The following is a 12,731-nucleotide window of genomic DNA, read 5'->3' as shown; positions in this document are numbered from 1 at the left end:
GCGCCCCAGCGGGTGTTGCTCAAGCATCTCAGAGCGTTTAGATGCCGCCAACACGTCTGTTTCAGCTGCCGGATATGAGGCAGCCAAGTCAACCGGGCATCGAAAACCACCCCCAAAAACCTGTGGGTCTCCACCACAGCAAGGAGTTCGTCGGCAAGATAAAGCCGCGGCTCAGGATGGACTGTTCGGCGCCGGCAGAAATGCATAACGCAGGTCTTGGCTGCCGAAAACTGAAACCCATGCGCTACAGCCCAAGACTGCGCCTTACGGATAGCGCCCTGTAGCTGACGTTCAACTGCTGCAATGCCAGTAGAGCTGTAATAAAGGCAGAAGTCGTCAGCATACAGGGAAGCGGAGACCGAATTTCCCACGGCCGCAGCAATCCCGTTAATGGCTATTAAAAACAGACAGACACTTAAAACAGAGCCCTGTGGCACACCGTTCTCCTGGACGTGGGAGGAACTATACGAGGCCGCGACTTGCACGCGGAAGGTACGACACGACAGAAAATTGCGGATAAAAATCTCCAGAGGACCCCGAAGACCCCATCCATGAAGCGTAGAAAGAATGTGATGACGCCATGTCGTATCGTACGCCTTCCGCATGTCGAAAAAGACAGCGACCAGGTGCTGACGGCGGGCAAAAGCAGTACGGATGGCCGACTCCAGACTCACCAGATTGTCGGTGGCGGAGCGGCCTTTACGGAACCCACCTTGAGACGGAGCCAGAAGGCCCCGAGACTCCAGTACCCAATGCAAGCGCCGGCTCACCATCCGTTCAAGCAACTTACAAAGAACGTTGGTGAGGCTAATGGGACGGTAGCTGTCCACCTCCAGAGGGGTCTTCCCAGATTTCAAAACAGGGATGACAATGCCTTCCCGCCATTGCGATGGAAACACCCCCTCGACCCAAAGACGGTTGTAAAGATCGAGAAGGCGCCGCTGGCAGTCCACTGAAAGGTGTTTCAGCATCTGACAGTGGATGCCATCTGGCCCAGGAGCGGTATCAGGGCAAGCAGCTAGGGCACTGCGAAATTCCCACTCACTGAATGGAGCATTGTAAGATTCCGGGTGGGTGCTGCGAAACGAAAGGCTCCGACGTTCCAGCCTCTCTTTAATGAAGCGGAAGGCCTGGGGGTAATTCGAAGAAGCGGAACTCATAGCAAAATGCTCTGCAAAGCGATTTGCAATGACGTCGGAGTCGGTACAAACGGCTCCATTCAGGGAGAGCGCAGGGACGCTGGCAGGGGTCCGATAGCCGTAGACGCGTCGAATCTTGGCCCAGACCTGCGAGGGAGTGACATGGAGGCCAATGGTGGACACATACCGCTCCCAGCACTCCTTCTTGCCTTGGCGGATAAGGAGGCGGGCCCGCGCACGCAGCCGTTTGAAGGCGATAAGGTGGGCTAAGGAGGGATGTCGCTTGTGACGCTGGAGCGCCCGCCGGCGATCTTTAATCGCTTCAGCGATCTCAGGCGACCACCAAGGCACAGCCTTCCGCCGAGCGGACCCAGAAGAACGGGGAATGGCAGATTCGGCGGCAGTAACGATGCCGGTGGTGACAGATTGAACCACCGCATCAATGTCATCAGTAGAGAGAGGCTCAAAAGCGGCAGTGGAGGAGAACAAATCCCAGTCAGCCTTATTCATAGCCCATCTGCTAGGGCGCCCAGAAGAGTGACGCTGTGGTAGTGACAAAAAGAGCGGAAAGTGGTCACTACCACACAGGTCGTCATGCACACTCCATTGGACAGACGGTAAGAGGCTATGGCTACAGATGGAAAGGTCAATGGCGGAGTAGGTGCCATGCGCCACACTGAAGTGTGTGAAGGCGCCATCATTTAACAGCGAGAGATCGAGCTGCGACAACAAATGTTCAACGATGGCGCCTCGACCTGTGGCCACTGACCCACCCCACAGAGGGTTATGGGCGTTGAAGTCGCCCAATAGCAAGAAAGGTGGCGGCAATTGGGCGACCAGTGCAGCCAGGACATGCTGCGAGACATCACCATCCGGTGGAATGTAAAGACTGCAGACGGTAACAGCCTGTGGCGTCCATACGCGTACAGCGACAGCCTCTAAAGGCGTCTGGAGAGGGACAGACTCGCTGTGCAGAGTGTGAAGGACATATATGCAGACGCCACCAGACACCCTTTCATAAGCTGCTCGGTTCTTGTAATAACCCCGATAGCCACGGAGGGCGGGGGTTCGCATCGCTGGAAAACAAGTTTCCTGGAGAGCAATGCAGAAGAAAGGGCGAAGGCTGAGAAGTTGGCGGAGCTCAGCTAAATGGTGGAAAAAACCGCCGCAGTTCCACTGGAGGATGGTATTGTCCATGGCTGAGAAAGGCGTGAAAGGACTGGGAAGGCAATTTACGCCGCTTGTTGACTCACTGCCACCGATTCAGTACCCGTACGAGAGGCAGCCATGGCGTCTGAGGGACCAGCGAGATCAAGGTCCTCAGCGGACACTAGAATCTCGACTTCATCCTCAGACGCAGAGCGCGAAAGGTGCGGTGGGGCTGGTGCCACCGCAAGTTCTTTGGCCTTAGAGGTCTTTCTCTTGGACTTCTCTCGCTGAACCTTGGGTTTCACCGGCTGGGAAGGCTTCACCGATTCAGTCTCCGGGACTGAGGAGGATCGTGAAGCCCTACGCCCGGCCGCTGGTGAGGACTTATGCCACTGGTGGCCGTCATCCTTCCCGCTGGTGGAACCCTGGGAAGGGAGGGTCCCAAGGGAACTCTTACGGGCGAGAGGAGCCGAAGAAGTTAGACGCTTCTCCGGCTGAGAAGCGGGGACGGACGTCCCCGACGGGTGGGAGGAGGTTGCTCCTGAGGTAGGTGGTGCAGGAGCAACCTGTTGGGTAGAGCCCCCCACGGGCAAGGGGGCAGGAGGAGTCGTACTGCTTATCGAGCTGGCTGGAAGTCTCGAAACTGATGGAGCTAGCACAGTTGTTGCAGCAGCTGCATAAGAAGATGTCATTCTCACAGGATGGAGTCTGTCATATTTCCGTTTGGCCTCAGTATAGGTCAGCCGGTCCAGGGTCTTATATTCCATGATTTTGCGCTCTTTCTGAAAGACTTTGCAGTCAGGCCAGCAAGGTGAATGGTGCTCCCCGCAGTTGACGCAGATGGGAGGCGGGGCACATGGAGTATCGGGATGAGATGGGCGTCCGCAATCGCGACATGTGAGGCTGGAAGTGCAGCGGGAAGACATATGGCCAAACTTCCAGCACTTGAAGCACCGCATCGGGGGAGGGATATAGGGCTTGACGTCACATCGGTAGACCATCACCTTGACCTTTTCCGGTAACGTATCACCCTCGAAGGCCAAGATGAAGGCACCGGTAGCAATCTGATTGTCCCTCGGACCCCGATGAACGCGCCGGACGAAATGAACACCTCTACGTTCTAAGTTGGCGTGCAGCTCGTCATCAGACTGCAAAAGGAGATCCCTATGGAAAATAACACCCTGGACCATAGTTAAACTCTTATGTGGTGTAATAGAAACGTTAACATCCCCCAACTTGTCACAAGCAAGTAACCTGCGGGACTGGGCGGAGGATGCCGTTTGTATCAGTACTGACCCAGAGCGCATTTTAGACAAGCCCTCCACCTCCCCAAACTTGTCCTCTAAATGCTCGACGAAGAACTGAGGCTTTGTGGAGAGAAAAGACTCCCCATCAGCTCTCGTGCAAACTAAGAATCGGGGCGAATAACTGTTACCTCCATCCTGAGACTTACGCTCTTCCCACGGCGTGGCCAGGGAGGGGAACGTTTTCGGATCGTACTTCTGAGCATTAAATTGAGCCCGAGAACGCTTAGAGACTGCTGGCGGCTGGCCGCCAGCGAGAGATGATGTACCACGCTTCATTGCGGGTCATCCGCGCTGATGCCACCTACTCCGACCAAGGGCCCTCCCCACGGGCGCCACCCAGCCACAGCAATGGCCACCTGGCAGGATGGCCATTGCCGGGAGTCCTGATGCCCCAGGGAGATGGGCATCTACTCCTTGGCATACGTGGGGAGTGAACGGCGCAGGCATCAGTAGAGCGATCCCTGTGTTGTCAGGGGGCTACAACCAAGAGGGTACATGGCGGCCCCACCACAACGGACTGGCTACCGTGCTGGATGTTAGGTGACATGTGGTCCATGGGCGTCGTCAGTGCAGAAAACGGCCCTGCACAGTGCTTGGCAGGAAGTGCACGCAGGGGCGCATCGATGCCCAAGAGATGGAGAGCGGGCAAGACTGCAATGCAACGACGAATAATATGGCGAAAGTTCTCAACACAACACGGACACAATGCACCAAGTAAGGCGCCCTTCCCCAATCGGCTCGCTCTTCGGAAAAATTTTGAGATATGGAGGTCAAACCCGACAGGGGACCATCACTTAAGGCCGAAACGTTTGAGACTCCTTTTAGTCGCCTCTTACGACAGGCAGGAATATCGCGGGCCTATTCTTACCCCCGAACCTGCAGGGGGGCCCATTTACTGTAAAACCTCTCACCATCACATTGAGAATGCGACACCGAATTTCTGTCTCGATTGAAAACTACAGGCACCATGCCGACTTCTCTCCGAGCGACTAACGCTTCTATAATCACTGCATGGAACCTCTCCTGGGGTGGCAGTTGCTTGTTTCTGTCTTGCCACTCCCGTTTACTGTATCCTTCACACCCTCACATTGACGGACGACACAGAAATTGTATCGATTTTCAAAACTGCAGCCTTCATCCCGAATTCTTATCAAATGACTTACGTGGCTACGTTCACCAAATGGCACCTCTCCTGGGAGGCCAGTAGCTTGTTTCCGATGCACCACAGCCCATTTACTGTAAAACCTCTCACCATCACATTGACAATGCGACACCGAATTTCTGTCTCGATTGAAAACTACAGGCACCATGCCGACTTCTCTCCGAGCGACTAACGCTTCTATAATCACTGCATGGAACCTCTCCTGGGGTGGCAGTTGCTTGTTTCTGTCTTGCCACTCCCGTTTACTGTATCCTTCACACCCTCACATTGACGGACGACACAGAAATTGTATCGATTTTCAAAACTGCAGCCTTCATCCCGAATTCTTATCAAATGACTTACGTGGCTACGTTCACCAAATGGCACCTCTCCTGGGAGGCCAGTAGCTTGTTTCCGATGCACCACAGCCCATTTACTGTAAAACCTCTCACCATCACATTGACAATGCGACACCGAATTTCTGTCTCGATTGAAAACTACAGGCACCATGCCGACTTCTCTCCGAGCGACTAACGCTTCTATAATCACTGCATGGAACCTCTCCTGGGGTGCCAGTTGCTTGTTTCTGTCTTGCCACTCCCGTTTACTGTATCCTTCACACCCTCACATTGACGGACGACACAGAAATTGTATCGATTTTCAAAACTGCAGCCTTCATCCCGAATTCTTATCAAATGACTTACGTGGCTACATTCACCAAATGGCACCTCTCCTGGGAGGCCAGTAGCTTGTTTCCAATGCACCACTGCCCATTTACTGTAAAACCTCTCACCATCACATTGACAATGCGACACCGAATTTCTGTCTCGATTGAAAACTACATGCAACATGCCGACTTCTCTCCGAGTGACTAACGCTTCTATAATCACTGCATGGAACCTCTCCTGGGGTGGCAGTAGCTTGTTTCTGTCTTGCCACTCCCGTTTACTGTATCCTTCACACCCTCACATTGACGGACGACACAGAAATTGTATCGATTTTCAAAACTGCAGCCTTCATCCCGAATTCTTATCAAATGACTTACGTGGCTACATTCACCAAATGGCACCTCTCCTGGGAGGCCAGTAGCTTGTTTCCGATGCACCACTGCCCATTTACTGTAAAACCTCTCACCATCACATTGACAATGCGACACCGAATTTCTGTCTCGATTGAAAACTACAGGCACCATGCCGACTTCTCTCCGAGCGACTAACGCTTCTATAATCACTGCATGGAACCTCTCCTGGGGTGGCAGTTGCTTGTTTCTGTCTTGCCACTCCCGTTTACTGTATCCTTCACACCCTCACATTGACGGACGACACAGAAATTGTACCGATTTTCATAACTGCAGCCTTCATCCCGAATTCTTATCAAATGACTTACGTGGCTACATTCACCAAATGGCACCTCTCCTGGGAGGCCAGTAGCTTGTTTCCAATGCACCACTGCCCATTTACTGTAAAACCTCTCACCATCACATTGACAATGCGACACCGAATTTCTGTCTCGATTGAAAACTACATGCAACATGCCGACTTCTCTCCGAGCGACTAACGCTTCTATAATCACCATGGAACCTCTCCTGGGGTGCCAGTTGCTTGTTTCTGTCTTGCCACTCCCGTTTACTGTATCCTTCACACCCTCACATTGACGGACGACACAGAAATTGTATCGATTTTCAAAACTGCAGCCTTCATCCCGAATTCTTATCAAATGACTTACGTGGCTACATTCACCAAATGGCACCTCTCCTGGGAGGCCAGTAGCTTGTTTCCGATGCACCACTGCCCATTTACTGTAAAACCTCTCACCATCACATTGACAATGCGACACCGAATTTCTGTCTCGATAGAAAACTACAGTCACCATGCCGACTTCTCTCCGAGCGACTAACGCTTCTATAATCACTGCATGGAACCTCTCCTGGGGTGGCAGTTGCTTGTTTCTGTCTTGCCACTCCCGTTTACTGTATCCTTCACACCCTCACATTGACGGACGACACAGAAAATGTATCTATCTTCAAAACTGCAGCCTTCATCCCGAACTCTTATCAAATGACTTACGTGGCTACATTCACCAAATGGCACCTCTCCTGGGAGGCCAGTAGCTTGTTTCCGATGCACCACTGCCCATTTACTGTAACCCTCACACCATCACATTGACAATGCGACACAGAATTTCTGTCGTGATTGCATACTACAGGCTCCATGCTGATTTCACTCCAAGCGACTAACGCGGCTACAGTCATTACATGGAACTTCTACTGGGAGTCCAGTTTCTTGTTTCCGATGAACCACTGCCCATTTTCTGTAACCTTCGCACACGTACGTTAATGATACTACACAGAAATTACGTCGAGCTTGAATGCTACAGTTTCTATGGTGATTTCTCTCCAAGCGAGTGACGGTGCTACGGTGACCACACGAATGCTCTCCTGGGAAAGCGGTAGGTTGTTTCTAATGAACCACTGCCCGCTTACTGTAACCCTCGCTCCACCACAGTGACAATGTAACACAGAGATTCCGTCGCAATTGACTACTACATGCTCCATGCCGACTTCTATACGGATTAGCCGCGACAGCAGCTAAAACACCTACTCGGGCATCATTATTTGTTGCAGGTCGTGGTTGACGTTTCACATGTGGCTGAACACTTCCTGTTTCCTTAAATAACGCAACTATCCGGCGAACGGTCCGAACACTTGGTTGATGTCGTCCAGGATACCGAGAAGCATACGTAGCAGACGCACGTTGGGCATTTTGATCACAATAGCCATACATCAACACGATATCGACCTTTTACGCAATTGGTAAACAGTCCATTTTAACAAGGGTAATGTATCACGAAGCAAATACCGTACGCACTGGCGGAATGTTATGTGATACCACGTACATATACGTTTGTGACTATTACAGCGCCATCTATCACAAAGCGAAAAAAAGTGGTCTAACTACAACATTCATATTTCTTTACGTACTACACGAATATGTAATAAAAAATGAGGGTTCCTATTTTTAAAAAAAAACGCAGTTGATAACCATTTGACCTATCTAGCGGGCCAACCATAGCGCCATCTGGTTTCCCCCTTCAAGCTAGACGAGTTTCGTTCTTTAGTTTTTTCGTTTGATGCTTATTTCGTGAGATATTTGGCCTGGTCACTGTCAGTGGACCACCCTGTATCCTAAGTGCTATTCGGAAAGTATGTGGCAACTCAGTGACGGACTGGAGCTGCATTAACCTACTCTTTTCACTGGATATAATTGTAATTTTCTGAACAATTCATGTTTAATAAGTGACAGCGGTTTTGGAAAACTTTCGTTTGCGGGTCGGTTACTTGATGCGATAATTAGGGTGTCTCTCATCGTTTACTTTGTGGAAAAGCTGCTTCTTTCCGCCTCGGCCTATACTACAGCAATGAGTGAATGCTCACATTCATGATACCTCACTGGATGTACTACTGCAACTGCAGCTAAAGATTCAAATCCCGCTAGAAAAGTATATTTCAAGTCAGATGGTTTTGTTCCTCCTCTACTGTCATTGAAAACGATCACAACGAAATAAAGTGTAGTAATCCTACGAAACTCTTAAGTTCATACTGCGGTGCTGAGCAGATGAAAAAAGTAGTTTTTCACAGTTACCAGTTCGCCACATTCCACTAATTATGACTGCTTTATTAATTGTTGGTTCACAGGCGCTTTTCTGCCGCTTATTGTAACTGTCTTTTGAAAGTTAGAAGAATAGAAACATCAGATTTTCGCCGTATGGGATGTTCGAATTCAACTTAAAGTCTTCATGTTTCGAGCAACGGCAGAATATCCGTCAGAAAAGCTAACAACAAGAAGCTAGGTCATGTCTGTGTTCTGGAGGGTGTGCCAATGTCAGGTATCTCAATAACAATAATGTATAGCAAAGATACGTTGTCAAGTCAACCACTGGAGAAGATCCAAAATTGTGAATCGCTTCTGGTGAATACGCTTCCAAGGTTTTGTTCCGATTAAGACAGTAAAACATAAATAATTTCGGAGCTATTAATTTATGACGTATCGTTTGCACTTAGTGCATCGTTGTGTTACAAGTAATTACACTCTAGCCCCTAAACCTAGACAGAGAAGTGCGAATAAGACTCACTGACTTATAATGAGGGTACTCCGGCCCTTGCCACCCACAGCTTTGACACGATCCTGTGGTCACTTTCGAGGTCACCCACAGAACACATCAGGTGGTATCCTTCCTGGAAGTATAACTGAATATGTACGGCAACTCTGTGACCGACGAGTTACCTCCTTGATGGTACAGAACTATCCTGCTACATTCACTTGATATTATCATGACATTTCAATTAAATAATGTGAATGATTTTCTCTTGAGATGTGATAAAAGGACATCAGGTGATGCTTTGTAGTCCACGTCGTTCCACACGAGAAATACAGCTACTCTCGTCTCTTGTGTTGCGGTTTATCTATTTCAGAGACTGTTGTTGTTGTTGTTGTGGTCTTCAGTCCTGAGACTGGTTTGCTGCAGCTCTCCATGCTACTCTATCCTGTGCAAGTCTCCCAGTACCTACTGCAACCTACATCCTTCTGAATCTACTTAGTGTATTCATCTCTTTGTGTCCCTCTACGATTTTTACCCTCCACGCTGCCCTCCAATGCTAAATTTGTGATCCCTTGATGCCTCATAAGATGTCCTACCAAGCGATCCCTTCTTCCTCTCCATGGATTTTAATACCTACTTCGAATTTTTCATTTGTTTCCTTTACTGCTTGCTCAATATACAGATTGAATAGCTTCGGGGAGAGACTACAACCCTGTCTCACTCCCTTCCCAACCACTGCTTCCCTTTCATGCCCCTCAACTCTTATAACTGCCATCTGGTTTCTGTACAAATTGTAAATAGCCTTTCGCTCCCTGTATTTTACCCCTGCCATCTTCACAATTTGAAAGAGAGTATTCCAGTCAACTACAGTTCACAACCAATAGTTGTGGTCAGAGTCAACATCTGCCCCTGGAAATGTCTTACAATTTAAAACCTGGATCCTAAATCTCTGTCTTACCATTATGTAATATATCTGATGTTTTCTATTATCTCCAGGATTCTTCGATGTATACAACTTTCTTTCATGATTCTTGAACCAAGTGTTAGCTATGATTAAATTATGCTGTGTGCAAAATTCTACGAGACGGCTTCCTCTTTCATTTCTTACCCCCAATTCATATTCACCAACTATGTTTGCTTCTCTCCCTTTTCCTACTCTCTAATTCCAGTCACCCATCACTATTAAATTTTCGTCTCCCTTTACTACCTGTATAATTTCTTTTATCTCATCATACATTTCATCAATTTCTTCATCATCTCCAGAGCTAGTTGGCATATAAACTTGTACTACTGTAGTAGGCATGGGCTTCATGTCTATCTTGGCCACAATACTGCGTTCACTATGCTGTTTGTAGTAGCTTACCCGCACTCCTACTTTTTGTTCATTATTAAACCTACTCCTGCATTACCCATATTTGTTTTTGTATTTTTAGCACTGTTCTCATCTGACTAAAATTCTTGTTCCTCCTGCCACCCAACGTGACTAATTCCCGCTATATCTAACTTTAACCTATCCATTTCCCTTTTTAAATTTTCTAACCTACCTGCCCGATTAAGGGATCTGACATTGCACGCTCCAATCCGTAGAACGCCAGTTTTCTTTCTCCTGATAACGACGTCCTCTTGAGTAGCCCCCGCCCGGAGGTCCGAATGGGGGACTGTTTTACCTCCGGAATATTTTACCCAAGAGGACGCCATCATCATCATCATTTAATCATACAGTAAAGTTGCATGCCCTCGGGAAAAATTACGGCTGTAGTTTCCCCTTGCTTTCAGCCGTTTGCAGTACCAGAACAGCAATGACGTTTTGGTTATTGTTACAAGGCCAGATCAGTCAATCATCCAGACTGTTGCCCCTGCAACTACTGAAAAGGCTGCTGCCCCTCTTGAGGAACCACACGTTTGTCTGGCCTCTCAACAGATACCCCTCCGTTGTGGTTGCACCTACGGTACGGCCATCTGTATTGCTGAGGCACGCAAGCCTCCCCACCAACGGCAAGGTCCACGGATCATGAGGGGGGGGGGGGGGGGGGGGCTACTGGGCCTATAAGTAAGGCACATCTGCCGCACATTTTCGCTAGCTGCGAGGTAATGTTCTTGCCTACCAGGTGCAAGTTGCTTTCGTTCGCCTTTCGAGATTCGCTGAAAGCCATGTTTTCAATTCCGTTTGTAGCAGAGCTAGAAGCAGGTAGGTAGAAACTCAATAAGGCAATCGTAAGACAACTCTCGAGCAAAAGTCGTCTTCCTACATTCAGTACCCCCTTAGCGTCAGAGCGAAAACCTTATGGTACTACGAATATTCATAATTCCACTTTTGACTTCTGCCGACATATATTCTGTTGTTGTGGATACGTAATTTGAATTATGAACTGCCACATTTTCATAAGACTTGAGTATGATACAGGACATGAAGTAAATACATACCTTTTCGGAGTCAAAAGTCGGTAATATCCTACTAATTCGTATTAAAATAGGCACAATCGTGTTACAAGTGCTTAATGCTTTATTAAGGTAGACTGGCGTCGAGATGTTTCTGTAGTAAGTTGAATTCAATTTGCTTTTAGTAAAGTGAATATTTAAATGCGTTTTACGTTAGTTTATTGAACATAACAGTAATCATCAAAGAGAAATTAATCAGCAACAGTATATTCGTCCACAATATGTAAAACAATCTGACAATGCTAAAGTAGTTTACCAATTCTACTCCTGTAGAAACCTACTGGATCTAACGATGTCATTAAGCCAGTGTAGTCTGAAGATCATTTTCGTCTAGAAATGAATTGCCTTCACGGTTGATCGATCAAAAGCGGGAAAGGTAAAAGGTTATGAGTAAACGATCAGAGGGACAAGTGCCTAAAAGATGACTTCCCTATCAAGCTTATGGCTAGTTTTGTTTCTCAAATCAACAGAGTGCATTATCATGTAGTATCAGACGTGATGTAGTTTTGTCGGCCGATTTTCTTACACTGCGAACGAAAGTTGTCTCAATTCTTAACACCAAATTCCAGCTGTGATGGACAAACCCTTGATGAAGAATTCGTTGTGCAAAACACACATTTGGAGCTAGCAGATGCAAAACATTCTGTGCACACTACTCTTTGCTCGAGTTTACGTCTTTTGGTGGGGCTCAGCCTTTCATTTCTTCTTAGGCAGTTAACGATAAAGGCACCATAACGCGTCACCAGTAACAGTACTGCGTAGGAATGCTCAATGAGCGACCTGACGACGGTCAAGCAGAACTGCAATAAAAGGCGCTTCGTTGATTTTTGTTGTTTCGAATTAGTGCATGCAGTACACCTACACCAGACTTCTGGACTTTGTCTGCTGAACGTAAATGTCGCATGATGGTTAAATGGTAATCCATCACTTATATCAGTAGTCGAGACTTCCTTAATGTGGAAAATCATTCAAGCCACAACGATCTTTGTTGAAGCAAGAACTTCTTTATCTGGCATATTTTTTTCCAAAAGCAGTCACTCCACACACAGTTCAAATCTTACGAGCTGCCTCCTCTGCATTCACCCCTTTATTATACCAAAAGTAAATATTGTGTGGCAGATGTTACTCCTTTTTCCACTTGCGACCCAATTTTACAACGCTTAACAGTAGTTCATGATTTTCAAGTATGCAAAATCCAATGCTTAACTGCAAGATGATAACTAGAGCTTCAGATTCGAAAATGACAGTTGATACATACACTGGCACCCAACTTCAGGCGGCGGGTGGCGTCTGGCCGGAGGCCGGTAGCCGCTGCAGCGCGGGGAAACACTCGAGCGTAAGCTGTTGTGATCGCGACGCAGCCACGAGCTGTTCTGCGGAATTGTTTCTGGAAGTATTAGTTATTGCTTGTGGGTAGAATGTGAAGCCAATTATCTCCGATGCTCAATCAGCCTCAAA

This window comes from Schistocerca americana, unplaced genomic scaffold (assembly GCF_021461395.2).
Source record: "Schistocerca americana isolate TAMUIC-IGC-003095 unplaced genomic scaffold, iqSchAmer2.1 HiC_scaffold_54, whole genome shotgun sequence".
Taxonomy (NCBI): Eukaryota; Metazoa; Arthropoda; class Insecta; order Orthoptera; family Acrididae; genus Schistocerca; species Schistocerca americana.
The sequence above is the reverse complement of the archived record's forward strand: the minus strand, read 5'-3'. Positions refer to the sequence as shown.